The following is a 15530-nucleotide window of genomic DNA, read 5'->3' as shown; positions in this document are numbered from 1 at the left end:
TCCTTGCTTTTTGGTGCTGGTGGATGGGTTAAAATTTAAATGCTAGTTATTGAAATCTCACAGCTGATTATTTTTGCTAAGATTTTTGCCTGTTGAAGCCTATGAGAAAGGTAGGCAACATATAAAGAGAGAAAATCTCTATAGGAAAATCTACTTTTGAGTTTTAAAAGTCAGGTTTTAATTTGCTCATAAAGTGAAGTCGCTCAGTCGTGTCCGACTCTTTGCGACCCCATGGACTGTAGCCTACCAGGCTCCTCCCTCCATGGGATTCTCCAGGCAAGAGTACTGGAGTGGGTTGCCATTTCCTTCTCCAGGGGATCTTCCCAACCCAGGGATCAAACCCAGGTCTCCTGCATTCCAGGCAGACGCTTTAACCTCTGAGCCACCAGGGAAGCCCAAGTTCTTGTAAAATCAGATGTCTAATTCTTAGAGGCTGATAATTTTCCAGCCTAATGTCCATATTTTTGAGTGGGTCAATTTGAACTTTAAGTCTGGCAGGATAAAAGGGGCTTTGAACCTCACTGTCTGGCCCAGTAGTCTCTTGGCTTTACTGCTGCTAAAGAAGAAAAGTCCTTTTTGGAATCCTGGATTCAGAGATCCTATTTACCTGGACCTCACGGGAGGCTGAGGGGCTTGCCAGGTGGCTCAGTGGTAAAGAATCTGGCTGCCAGTGCAGGAGCCATAGGAGATGTGGGTTCGATCCCTGGGTCAGGAAGATCCCCTGGAGGAGGAAACAGCAACACACTTCAGTATTCTTGCCTGGGAAATCCCATGGACAGAGGAACCTGGCGGTTCCATGGAGGTTGCAAAGTGCTGGACACTACTGAATGAATGAGCATGCATGCAACGTCACATAATGGTCGTGAGAGACTGTTCCAACTTCTGAAAGCAGACATAGGCTCAATGAATAGAATTCAGGCTCTGGGAGATGAAAGACATCCTCCCCATCCACCCTGTGGGGCCATAAACCAGAAAAACATTATGGATGCTTACTGAACACCATGGATCACTTGCAGATGTCCATAGGAAAGGGTTTGTTCTCTGACGGGACCATCTGAAACCAAGATGCTAGTAACTTTATCTATGTAGGGATGAACTGCATCTGAGATGATTAATCATAAGAAACTTGTGATTCCTGTCAAAACTCCAAGTTGGGAGAGAGCACATTACGGGGAGTGGGATCTCTCCACCCACTCCTAAAAGACAGGGTTCTCACCCCTCTTCCCAAGGATATCTCACAGTTATTGACTTGTGTTTGGGTTTTACTAACAACATTATTGACAACAGTGGACTGGTAACCTGACTCTAATTCATTCACCTTTCTTTCTTAGTTAGGAATTTTTAGTATTAAATCCCCAAACAGAGATTGAGCTTCTCCAGGCTATTTACCAAATAAATGATCAGGATGATAGGGATTGGGGTTATGTAAATCACATTCTGCAAACTTGAAAATTCAGGATTTTGTCCTGCAAGTTCCTGAATATGATGTGCCTTTCTGGTTAACTTTATTAAAAATGTTTTTCTATCTAAATTCATCTATTCCTCTGTTTGAATTTATTAAATGAACACTTATTAAGTGGACTGCAGGGTGTCAGTTGTGAGCTGCACTTCAACAACAGATCACAAGAGAAATTAAAATAGAGAAAAATTAAATACTTACAGGTCCCATGGGTAGGTCAAGGCAGAGTGCAGACGGAGAGAAGCAGGGCCTGAGGAACATGTTTTTATTAGAGTTTATAGGGTAGAGAGCTTTGCAGTTTCCAGGCTAAGGCCAGATTGGTCAGTTCAAACCAAAAAAGCAGTGCTCTGGATAAGTCCCATTATGACCAACCTAGATAGCATATTGAAAAGCAGAGACAATACTTTATATGGAATTTAGAAAGATGGTAATGATAACCCTGTATGCGAGACAGCAAAAGAGACACAGATGTATAGAACAGTCTTTAGGACTCTGTGGGAGAGGAAGAGGGTAGGATGATTTGGGAGAATGGCATTGAAACATGTATACTATCATATAAGAAATGAATTGCCAGTCTAGGTTCGATGCAGGATACAGGATGCTTGGGGCTGGTGTACTGGGATGACCCAGAGAGATGGTATGGGGAGGGAGGAGGGAGGGGGGTTCAGAATGGGGAACACATGTACATCCGTGGCGGATTCATGTTGATGTATGGCAAACCAATACAGTATTGTAAATTAAAAAAAAAAAAAAGTTCAAAAAAAAAGAAAAGAAAATCAGAGACATTACTTTGCCAACAAAGGTCCATCTAGTCAAGGCTATTGTTTTTCCTGTGGTCATGTATGGATGTGAGAGTTGGACTGTGAAGAAGGCTGAGTGCTGAAGAATTGATGCTTTTGAACTGTGGTGTTGGAGAAGACTCTTGAGAGTCCCTTGGACTGCAAGGAGATCCAACCAGTCCATTCTAAAGGAGATCAGCCCTAGGATTTCTTTAGAAGGGATGACACTAAAGCTGAAACTCCAGTACTTTGGCCACCTCATGTGAAGAGTTGACTTACTGGAAAAGACTCTGATGTTGGGAGGGATTGGGGGCAGGAGGAGAAGGGGACGACAGAGGATGAGATGGCTGGATGGCATCACTGACTCGATGGACGTGAGTCTGAGTGAACTCCGGGAGTTGGTGATGGACATGGAGGGCTGGCGTGCTGCGATTCATGGGGTCACAAAGAGTCGGACACGACTGAGCGACTGAACTGAACTGAACTGAAGAGAGTGTAAGAAGAAGGCACTGGGAGGCAGGGGAGATTGTTGATTGCAAGGGCCTTTGAGGAAGTCATATCAGGAACTTACATTTCCTTGTGATTCTGTGAGCTGCCATCTAGGGCATGGGTTGACCTAAGGGGACTACTGTCAGTTTAAGGTCACTGCTGGCCCCTTGGCCAAACAAAATGATGTTGAGACACAATAGCATAGAGAAGCTTAGCTCAATTCTTAACAGTCTCCTTATTCCAAACCCTTCCTGCTGAAAAGTCTAGATCAGAATAAAACATGATTGGGAAAAAATGTAAAGTTAAGATTACTGCATGAGACATACTGATTAAGTGATAACACAGAAAAAAACAAAACACACCAATACCTGTGAGATGCAGGGATAGGTGGGCATCAGTGATTTCTACTTTTTATAACTGCTGTCTTTCAGAACTGCTCCTGGGGGCATTCTCTGGCAGTCCAGTGGTTAGGACTCTGTGCTTTCACTTCCAGGGCCTAGAATTCAATCCCTGTTCAGGGAACTAAGATCCCATAACTCTCCTGGCAGAGCCAAAGAGAGAGAGAGAAAAGAACTGCTCCTCCACGTCAATATTGCCTTCACAAGATGCTTTGAGGTCTTGAATGCAAACAGACAGCGGAGCCTATGATCACACCTAACAGTGCTGATTGCGACACTGCAGGGGATGTCCTCAGCCTCTGCGTTTCCATGAAGAACACCTGTAGATGCTGTCCCCACTCATTAAGCAAATGAACTGATGTCAAAGACAAGCAAAACTGATCGAAACTGCCTTCCTCCTGGAAATGCTTCCCCAACTAGGGACTCGGGACTTTCCCGGCAGTCCAGTGGTTAGGACTTCAAGCTTCCACTGCAGGGGGCATGGGTTCAACCCCTGGTTGGGGAACTAAGATCCCAGTGCTGCATGGTGCCACCCAAATAAATAAATAAAACTAGGAACTCAACTGAATTATTTGGACTGGACAGAAAGCCCTAAGGCATAAGGACTCACAGTGGGAAGCCACACTGGAGGCCCCGTTAACCTGTTTTGCCTGACTCATGTGTGCCTTCATTGGTGTGACTTAACAAGTGCACACTCTTTGTTTCCAAGGGTGCTCTCTGGAATTGTTATTTCTTGTATGTGTACCTTGACTATCATGGACCACCTCAACTTACCAGAATTGTGTTGTGCCTAAATTGATGGCTCAGGCCAGGTTAAGAAAAGGTTAATACAAATACTTAAGGAGAAAGCCATCTAGCTTTCCAAGACTGACCTTTATTTTTAATAGGATTTGTTTAAATTGGCTAAATCCAGGATCCCTGGAGGGCCATAATGAAAAGTCAATATTGCAGGATGCTTTCATCCTACTGCATGGGTGCTACTGATAGTAATTTTGCTCTAGAAATGCCTTGACCAAGAAGGTGGATGCTGCGGGAAAAAAGGTAACACAGTAGTCTGATGCTGCCTATCCTTAGAAAGGACTCCTTGCAAGGTTGGCCTTTACCTGCTATCTGGGCACTTGGCTGGCCATCTGTCCTCTGTAGTGATGTAAAACTTTCCCTAACTGGAACCCTCCTACACTGTTGGTGGGAACATAAATTGGTGCAGCCACTATGGAAAACAATATGGAGGCTCCTCAAAAAACTAAAACTAGAGTTGCCATATGATCCAGCAATCCCACTTCTGGGCATATGCTGCTGCTGCTGCTAAGTCGCTTCAGTCGGGTCCGACTCTGTGCAACCCCATAGACAGCAGCCCACTATGCTTCTCTGTCCCTGGGATTCTCCAGGCAAGAACACTGGAGTGTGTTACTATTTCCTTCTACAGTGCATGCATGCATGCTAAGTTGCTTCCGTCTCTGTGCGACTCTATGGACAGCAGCCCACCAGGCTCCTCTGACCACGGGATTCTCTATGCAAGAATACTGGAGTGGGTGGCCATTTCCTTCTCCATCTGGGCATATATCCAGACAAAACTATAATTCAAAAAGATAAATGTAGCCTTATGTTAATCAGTTCAGTCGCTCAGTCGTGTCCGACTCTTTGCGACCCCATGACTCGCAGCACACCAGGCCTCCCTGTCCATCACCAACTCCCGGAGTTCACTCAAACTTACATCCATCGGGTCAGTGATGCCATCCAGCCATCTCATCCTCTGTCGTCCCCTCTTCCTCCTGCCCCCAATTCCTCCCAGCATCAGAGTCTCTTCCAATGAGTCAACACTTCACATGAGGTGGCCAAAGTATTGGAGTTTCAGCTTTAGCATCATTCCTTCCAAAGAACACCCAGGGCTGATCTCCTTCAGAATGGACTGGCTGGATCTCCTTGCAGTCCAAGGGACTCTCAAGAGTATTCTCCAACACCACAGTTCAAAAGCATCAATTCTTCAGCACTCAGCCTTCTTCACAGTCCAACTCTCACATCCATACATGACTACTGGAAAAAACCATAGCCTTGACTAGATGGACCTTAGTCAGCAAAGTAATGTCTCTGCTTTTCAATATGCAGAACTATTTACAAGAGCCAAGACTGGAAACAACCTGTCAGTTGACAGATGAATGGACAAAGAAGATGTGGTTTATATATACACTGGAGTACTACTTAGTCATAAAAAGAACAAAATAATGCCATCTGCAGCTACACAGATGGGCCTAGGGATTATTATACTAAGTGAACAAGTCAGAAAGGGAAAGACAAATACCATATCATAACACCTATATGTAGAATCTAAAACATAAGAATGAATTCATTTACAAACAGAAGCAGACACACAGACAAGAGACTTGTGGTTGCCAGGGTAGGGGGCAGGGGATGACTGGATTGGGAGTTTGGAAGTAGAAGATGCAAACTACTATATATAGAATGAATAAACAAGGTCCTACTATGTAGCACAGGAAACTATATCCAATATCCTGTAATAAACCATAAGGGAAACAATATGAAAAGGAATATATATATGTATGTATGTGTATAACTGAGTCACTTTGCTGTACAGCAGTAATTAATACAACTGTAAATCAACTAGACTTTAATCAAAATTAATAAATTTAAATATATATATATACACAAAACTAAATCAATTTGCTACATACAAGAAACTAACAATACTATAAATTAACTATACTCAATTTAAAAAGAAAGAGAAAAAAACTTTCCCTAAGTGATAAGAATGGCCTAAACTGCTTATACAACCAATGTGATTTATGCTGAGCAACTGCCTTTCTCGTGAAAGTCTAGACTTTTGGTACATGCCAGGCAGTGCAGGCCTACATGACCAGCCTCCAGTAAAAGCTTTGGGTTCTAAGGCACCAGTGAGCTTCCCTGGGAAACTACACTTGGCACATGAAATTACAACTCATTGCTGGAGAAATTAAGCACACAGTGTGTGACTCCACTAGGAAAGGACTTCTGGAAGCCTGAGATACGTTTCCTCTAGACTTGACCTAAGCACTTTTCACTTTGTTGATTTTGCTTTGTCTGTTTTCACTGTTATAAATCTTAGCTATGATTACAGCTTACATGCTGAGCCCTGTGAGTTTTTCAGTAAGCCAGCAAATGTAGCAGTATTTTCTGGGACTGCCCAGTGCAGGAAGGAAAGACAATTCTTCAAACATGTGGCCAAAAAATTCTCCAAGTAAACAGATAAGTTTACCCAAAAGAAAAAATATTCGGCCTCCGTTATATGGAATTAGTCCATCTCCATTTCCTCCCCTCTCCACCGTCCCCACCCAGTTAAGCCAATTTCTTTAAAAGTATGAGAGAAAGACGGTTCTCCACTTTGCCTGTCCTAAAGTTCTTACGACAAACCTAGCGCAGCAAAGAAGCCGCAGCAAATGTCAAGTCTCAGCAGCTGGGGGAGAACGGCTCTTCGTCCTGTCCTGGAAGCCAGGGCCCGAGAGGAAGCCATGCAGCACTCTGCGAGCCCAGCTGCCAGCCTGACTGGGCCGAGGTTTGGACACCTGCCTTGGGGAGATGCTGCCAGGGGCACAGGACCAAAGGGAGCTGCCCTTTTGACCCTGCTCTAACGCTCTGCCTTGCCAAGCCCGTGTTTACACAGTGTCAAGTGGCTGAGACAGCTGCAGTTTTCTAGACAGTTTGAGTGAGCTTTTTTATTTTTCTTGTACTTATTGTGAAAGGAATTATCTTCTCATAGACGGTAGAACACTAGTAGTGTGTGTGTTCTCATAAAGTGATCAGACATAAAGGGTGCCCAAGTGACAATGATCCTTGGCCTGTGTAAAAATGAAGTGGCTTTGCAGTGCCCTCTTTCATATTCGCTGCTTCAGGAGACTGCAGTAATGAAAAGATGATTTGGCTTTTATTTTATTCTTCATTTATTTCGTTATTTCATTTCATTCCTTTTATTTATTTCATTCTCCATAGCCCCTACCTATTCATTTATTTTTAGTTCATTTTTTCTTTTTATTCTTGACAGTTAAAAGGAAGAATTATTCATTACACTGCTTTCAAGTTTGCCAAGTCAGTTTCACTCTGGAAAAGAAATGCTATGTACAGAGCTAAGGTGCCACTTTTTTTTTTTTAGTACATCAATGGTTTTGAGACAGTTTTCACTTGCCAGAGAGCAGTGCTTGACTACTTGACACTGTGTGCTGTGTTCTATTTAATGTCCTAATTATCAGAATGCTCTTTTGCATGCAACATATCCTAATATCATCCATTTCCATGATTCTTATCCAGTTACACTTTGAAGTGTGCAACCCTTTTGAGGTGACTACCAAAGATACTGATTGCTGCCTAACCAAGTGTCCCAAAGCATGTATATGAAAGTACATCATGATCAATTTTTATTCTACAAAGTTGTATAATTTACATAATGAAAACTATTTTTAAAGTATTCAACAGCTGATGCAAAAAAAATTTGAGGGAAAGGTTTGTTTTCAGAGGTTTGCCTACTAGAATATTGGTTGTATAAATATCCAGTTACTTTGGCATTAAGCAATCATTAAGTTCTGCAGGACTTTGGCTAATGAGACTTTATGACAGTCCAAGTTTTTAGATGTTGTAAAAGTTTTTTAAAAAACCATACCTCACCTGTTTCATAAGAGACCTTTAGAGACAGCATTAATTCTCATGTGCCAGAGACGGAATCTCTGTGGCTTTGTCTCCAGGAGTATTATTAATTGTATGATTTCTCAAGATCTTTTTGATCTCTGAGCACCTATTACTCTATAAAAGATTAAACACACTATTTGTTAAAATTTATCACTTTGTAAAAAACTGTATCAGTTCAGCTCACCAGTGTGTCATACTTCAGAAAAGACTTCCTCCCAGTTATTAACTGCAATTTCACACAGTTTAAGGGTGGTGCCTCAGCACCTCCTCTTGTGTCCACTAGCCTCCCCATAAAAAGTGCTCCAGAGAAGAACTGGGGGAATTAGACTCCTGTGAGCCTGACTTCTTCTCTTTTTTTGTCACACCGAGTAGCACGTGGGATCTAAGTTCCCAGGCCAGGGATTGAACCCGTGCCCCTGCAGTGGAAGCTTGGAGTTTTAACCACTGGATTTCCGAGGAAGTCCCTGTGAGTCTCACTTCTTAATAGGATCAAATTTTGCAATGTAAAATAAAGAAGTGGATCACCGAACATTTAACAGAAATCATGACAAAATACTTAAGACATTTAGAAAAATAAACTGGAAAAATTAAATTTTGAGTCAATAGACAATGGGAAGTCTTCAGAATATTAAAAAGAAAAACTTTAATGAAGCTCTAGAGCAATCTCTTTTGAGGATCAAATGCCATATGCTATTAGTCTGAACATAGCCTTTATGAAAAGAAATATTGCAAGGTGTATTAAGAAGCTATAAAATATATTCTCATCCCTTAACTAAAAAATTTCACTTCTAAGTATTGTAAGTATATAATCAGAGGTTCATACAAAGGATATTTGTTTACCATAACATTATTTTAAACAGCAATAATGTGGAACTATCTTAAGAATAGAATTTGAAGATCAGGCTAATAAATTATGACATACTCATATGATGGAATTCTTTGCAGTCAGTCATTAAAAAAATCATAGGATTTAATGACACAACCAACTTCTCAGAATAAAATATTTAGTGACAAAACCAAAATATAATATAGTGTGATAGTCAATCTTATTTATCAACTTGGTTAACCCATGGTGCCCAGATATTTGGTCAAAAATTATTCCAGATGTTTCTTCTTCAAAAAATATTCTGAAGAGTGTTTTTTTTGGATGAGATTTAAAATTAAATCAATGGACTTTGAGTAAAGTAGATTGATCTCCATTCATAGGTAAGTCTCATCCAAATAGCTGATGGCCTAAATAGAACAAAAGACCAAACTTCTCAGAACAGGAGGTAATTGTGCCAGCAAACTGCCTTTAGACTTCAACTACAGTACTGCCTCCTCCGGGGTCTCCAGCCTGCGGGCCCACCCTGCAGATTTTGGACTTGCCAGCTTGCACAGTCATGTGAACCAATCCTAAAATCAATCAATCAATCTGGCTCTCTATAAAAAACAGTGGGAGTCACACAAAGCTATACATGTGTTAAAGTTTCACCAAGTTCTGTGTGTATATTGCTGTTGAAATCTGAATAAGCTCTCCAGATTATATCTATGTCAATTTCCTGATTTTGATATTGCCCTATAGTTATGAAAGTTGTCAATGTTGGGAAAGGTGGGGGTGAAAGGTACATGAGACCTCCATATACATGTATTTGCAGCTTCTATAGTTATTTCATTGTAAAAGTAAAATGAAAAATTATTGCTACCAAGAAAAGTTCTCTAAATGGGTAGCGACTAGATCAAAATGCTATTAAACTACAGGTATTCTTGGAATATAACAATAAAGATAGCATAGCTTTTCAATCTCTCTGAATCCCTACAGAAAAACCAATAGAGCAAGCTCTAAATGAAATCATCCATGGACAACTCTACAACAGATACAAGATGGCCCCACCCCCAAGTGAAAGGGGTGGGGTCACACAACCGACTATGAGTTGTCCATGCTGAAGGATACAGTTGTCCACCCTGAAGGAAGAAGGAAGTAAAAGGCCATCTGTTAGATCTAAGAATCAGAGAATCACGAAACAGTCAATAGTTCAGAAAGCACAAGAAATCAGGCTAAGAACAGTGCTATCCTTTATCCACAATGTTGAACTGTTTTTTTAGATCTAGATTACAGATTTTCTTGGATTTTCAATATGGAGACATATTGTCTGTGAATAATAACAAGTTACTTCTTCCTTTCCACTATTCTTTAATTTTTTTATTGTTTTGTCTTACTAACACCTTCAGTAACATAATAAACCTAAAAAGCTTGACTGGTTCTTAACTTCAAAAAGAATACTACTAATGTTTCACTCTTAGATATGATGTTTATTTAGACTTCCAGGTGATCTTTATCAAGGTTCTATAATGAAAATGTTTTCTAATTGGATCACAAGTAGATAGGGCAAAATACAACTTTGGTTAAATCTGGGTAGAAGATCATGGTATATTAAAAATAACTGCAACTTTTTGCTACTTCTTCCATTGAGATTTGCAGTCTAATTTACCTCCCCATGAATCTGTGCTGGTCTTACTAACATGCTTGACCCACAAAATGTAGTAGAAGTGAAGTTTTGGAAAGCTTTGCAACTTCTGCCTGCAACTCTTAGGACACACACACTGGGAACCATGATATGTAACAGAAGTCTGACTATCCTGACTCCTGTGCTGGAAAGACCACAAGGAGGTGCTCCACTTGATAGTCTCAAATGAGTCCAGTCTTCAAGCTATCTTCGCCAAGGTGTCAGATACCAAGGGAAGCCACCTGGAACCCTCCAGACCAGCCCATCCGCCAGGAGAGTAAATTCTGTTGACACCAGCAGAAGAGAAGACTCACTCAAGCCTTGCCCCAATTCCTGAGCAACAAAATTGTGAGATATAATAAAATAGTTGTTTTAAACCTATACCAGGCTCCCTAGGTGTCGCTAGTGATAAAGAACAACCCACCTGCCAAAGCAGGAGACATAAGAGACACAGGTTTGATCCCTAGGTCAGGAAGAGCTCCGGAGGAGGCAAGGCAACCCACTCCAGTATTCTTGCCTGAAGAATCCCATGGATAGAGGAACCTGGCAGGCTATGGTCCATAGGGTCACAAAGAGTTGGACAGGGGTGAAGAAACTTGGCACAGAACAGCAGAAACCACTACCACTTGGGACAGTCTGGCAAGCAGCAATAGATAACTGGAACACAGATATGTAAACTAGTTTTATGGTTTTACACTTTTTCATAATTTAACAAAATTGAGTCTCCTCCTCATTATTGGAATTGAGGCAATTTCCCACTGGTTAGGAAAAACAACAAAAGGTAAAGACAGGCGAGTATAGCACGAGAATCTCAGGTTCAGCACTAGACCAATGCTAAGAGCAGGTCTGCATAACAAAGGTTACTAGTCTAATAGGAATGAATTAGAAAATGGGTAGACACTCCACTAAGGGCCCATCACTCAGTGATGGGTCAGCATCTTCATGCAAATCAGAAAAAAGGAACACCTTTTTTCATAGCCACAGTCTGACATGAGACTGAGATGAACAAAGTGCAGGCTGAATCTCAGCCTCCACTTCTTCCAGCTTCCTTGCACGAGGCACAATTAGTATAACCTACATGCGATACCTTTATAAAGTACAAAGAAATATTTCTATATTTGCAAATGACATAAATTCTTGTGGGCGGCAATGAGCTAAGGTGATGAGGATGGAAAGATCTTAGGAATCTGTGTGAGTGGGCAGAAAGGTGGCAAATGAAGTGCACAAAGTAGAAATATGAGCTAACATCACAGCTAAGGAGAGGATCTAGGCTTGCTGCCGATTGTTCTTCAGATTGTTCCCTGAAGATAACACAGAGGCTTCCTTTGACAGCAAAAAGAGCAACTACTTGATTGAATCATTAAAGTGACATTCCCCCTGAGAAGTAAAGTAGTACCACCCACTCAACTGATGCTCTGATGGAAGCTGAATAAGGGAGAAACCATTAAGAGTGGAGAAAAATTCATAGCACTAGGGCTCAGAAGAAACAAGGACTTCTCTATACAAGTAGAATATGAAGGACAAATTAATCAGGTCCCAGGGAAAGGAACAGCAGTGGTGGAGGTGATAGCAGTGAACACAGCAAGCTTGGGACTGGGAACGAGCAGCTATGATGATGGTGGTGATGGAAGCAGACAGTTTCTGGGGATGGCAGCAGCTGCAGCGATTGAGCTGGTTTCCCAGCTCTCCCAGTGGTCTTGACCAGCAGTGTGGCACCAGACCATCAATGCTAGCGACAGGAATGGAGATAAAGCAGTAATCAGGAAACTGCCCAACACATACTTCATTAACTCTTTACTCAGCACTGACCATATTTCAGGTATCATGTTCAATAGATAAATGTTAACAAATAATGATTATATGCCCAGCCCCGTAATAGATGTGGGAATACAACGATGATTAGATTAACAGTCCCCATCCTTCATAAACTCAAAATTGAGTATGGGGAGCACACATAAAAACAAAAAAAGATGTGGCAATGTGGTAATTGTGAAAAAGAGACATAAAGTTTTGTGTAATTCAAAGTAAACAGAGAAAACATATTCCTTTGTTCTGACACATAGCATTAGAGCAGACACTGTGTTGGGCACTATATAAAACACGAAATAAATCAGATATATATCCTGATCTGGGATGCTTATAGTCCAGTTGATGAAGCAGGGCAAATATTCATTCTTAAAAACAAGTAGGAAAGTGATATGTTGTAGAAAGTTCCAGAAAAGTATTTTAGGTTTTTAAAGGAAAGCCTGCATATAGTAGATACTCAGTATTGTCTTAAGTAAAGCTACATTCTACCTACTCAATCTTGAATGCTACTTTCTCCTTCTTTGATGCCCTTTAATATAGTTTACTTTAAAAAATCTTTACCAAGTGCCTCTCATATTGAGTGCCTGCTCTATACTGAATATCCCCCCTCCACACACACCAATCATATATTTAAGCCCTAACCCCCAATGTGATCATACTGGGAGGTGGGACCTTTGAGATGTAATTAAAATTAGATGAGGTCATGGGAGTTGGGCCCTGGTCCACTGGGATTAGTGTCCTTTTAAGAAGAGACACTAAAGAGCTTGCACCTTTCCCCACCTTGAGAAAAAAAAAGAGAGAAAGAAAGGAAGCAAGGAAGGGAAGGAGGGAGAGCAAGGGCAAGAGCAAGAAAAACAGGAAGAAAAAGAAACAAAGAAGAACCAAAGAAAGAAAATCACCTGAGGACACAGCAAGAAGATTGACACCTGCAAGTCAGGAATCGAGCCCTCACCAGAAACCTAACTGGCCAGAACCTTGATCTTGGCCTTCTCAGCTTACAGAACTGTAAGAAATAAGTTTCTGTTCATTAGCCCAACAAACCTAGCATATTTGATTATAGCAGTCTACTACCAATAACCTCAGATATGCAAATGACACCACCCCAATGGCAGAAAGTGGACAGGAACTAAAGAGACTCTTGATGAGGGTGAAAGAGAAGAGAGAAAAAAGCTGGCTTAAAACTCAACATTTAAAACACTAAGATCATGGCATCTGGTCCCATTACTTCATGGCATATAGATGGGGAAACAATGGAAAGTTTCAGACTTTACTTTTTGGGGCTCCAAAATTACTGCAGATGGTGACTGCAGCTATGAAATTAAAAGACACTTGCTCCTTGGAAGAAAATCTATGCCGACCTAGACAGCATATTAAAAAGTAGAGACATTACTTTGCTGACAAAGGTCTGTATAGTCAAAGCTATGGTTTTTCCAGTAGTCATGTATGGATGTGAGAGTTGGACCATAAAGAAGGCTGTAGAATTGATGCTTTCAAAATGTGGTGTGTTGGAGAAGGCTCTTAAGAGTCCCATGGACTGAAAGGAGATCAAACCAGTCAATCTTAACAGAAATCAACCCTGAATATTCATTGGAAGGACTGATGCTGAAGCTGAAGCTCCAATACTTTGGCCTCCTGATGTGAAGAGCCAACTCATTAGAAAAGACCCTGATGCTGGGAAAGATTGAAAACAGGAGGAGAAGGGAATGACAGAGGATGAGATGGCTGGATGGCAGCACCGATGTGATGGATATGAGTTTGAGCAAACTCTGGGAGATGGTGAAGGACAGGGAAGCCTGGCATGCTGCAGTTCATGGGGTTCCAAGGAGTCAGATACAACTGAGTGACTGAACAACAAGCCATCCCTCCCAGACTAACGTCCTTCTCATCCAAAATTCACATCCTTGTCACATGCAAAATACATTAATTCCATCCCAACAGCCCCCAAAGTTAACTCATTTCAGCATCCATTCAGAAATCTAAGGTCCAAAGTTTCACTTAAATATCATATAAATCAGGTATGGGTGGGTCTTGAGAGATGATTCATCCTGAGGCAAAAATTCCTCTCCAGTTATGAACTTGGAAAACCAGACATGTTACATGCTTCCAAAATATAAATGGCCCTTGAACAAAAGAGTTCTGAGCTGTGAAGGTCCACTTACACATGGATTTTCTTCAATAAATATGTGTAACACTATGGTGCTTCCCTGATAGCTCACCTGTAACGAATCCGCCTGCAATGCAGGAACCCCAGTTCAATTCCTGGGTTGGAAAGATCCCCTGGAGAAGGGACAGGCTACCTACTCCAGTATTCTTGGGCTTCCCTGATGGCTCAGATAGTAAAGAATCTGCTTGCAATGCAAGAGACCTGGGTTTGATTCCTGGGATGGGAAGATTCCCTGGAGGAGGGCATGGCAATCCACTCCAGTATTCTTGCCTAGAGAATCCCTTTGGACAGAGACTGCCCAGCTACAGTCCATAGGGTCGCAAAGAGTCAGACATGACTGAGTGACTAAGCACAGCACAACTCTTCAGAGGTAACTGAGTCTGCGGATGCAGGCCCACACACATGGAGGGAGAGCCAACAGTAAAGTCATATTCAGATGTTCAACTGTACAGGGTGGGGGCAGCACCTCTAACCCCCCACACTGTTCAAGGGTGAAGTGTACAATGACAGGCATATTACAGATATGCCCATTCCAAAAGGGAAAAAATGGGAAAGAAGGGCTGATATAGCAAGTACAAATTTAGCAAAGCAAATTGCATTAGATCTTAAAGCTCAGCAATAACCCTTTTTGGTTTGATACTCTGCCCTCCAGGCCCACAGGGGTGGCAGTATCGCCTCCACAGCCTGGAGTAAAAGGTGGCCCTGCTCATGCAGCTCTCTGCAAGGGTGGTCCTGTCTCTAAGGCACTGGGCAGACAGGTCCTGGTGGCCCTGCCCCCTGGATCTGTGGTAGGAGTAGTAGCCCTGCCATCTGAACAGCCCTTAGCATTCTTCCTTTTTCCTGAACATAAAGCAAGTTCACAGCTGAAAAACTGTATGGTCCTATCCTGTAAAAGCCCCAAACTACAACAGCCTTCTTCATTCCATCCTATTTTGGGGGGGATCCTCTTTAGTTCCAGCTGGCAGTGTTTTTGCTGATAAAACCCTGTTTCTATTCCTGGCTTCTGCTGATATTGACAATTAAGTCCATAAGTTGTACTAATTATCCATCGAATAGTCTTTCAGCCACATCCTAGTGTTCTCTTCAGAATAAGCTTTCTTTCTCTTTCTGCAGAAGGCTCAGAATTTTCCAAATCTCCTAGTTCATTTTTATTTAAAGTTTCTTCTTCAATTCATCTTGCTTCTCTTACATTTTACTATAAATAGTAAGGACTACCCAAGGCACACCTTCAATACTTTGCTTAGAAATCTCCTCTGCTGAATATCCAATCATCACTCA

The sequence above is a fragment of the Capricornis sumatraensis genome, chromosome 1 (genome assembly GCF_032405125.1).
Source record: "Capricornis sumatraensis isolate serow.1 chromosome 1, serow.2, whole genome shotgun sequence".
Classification (NCBI taxonomy): domain Eukaryota; kingdom Metazoa; phylum Chordata; class Mammalia; order Artiodactyla; family Bovidae; genus Capricornis; species Capricornis sumatraensis.
Note: the sequence above shows the minus strand (reverse complement) of the source record.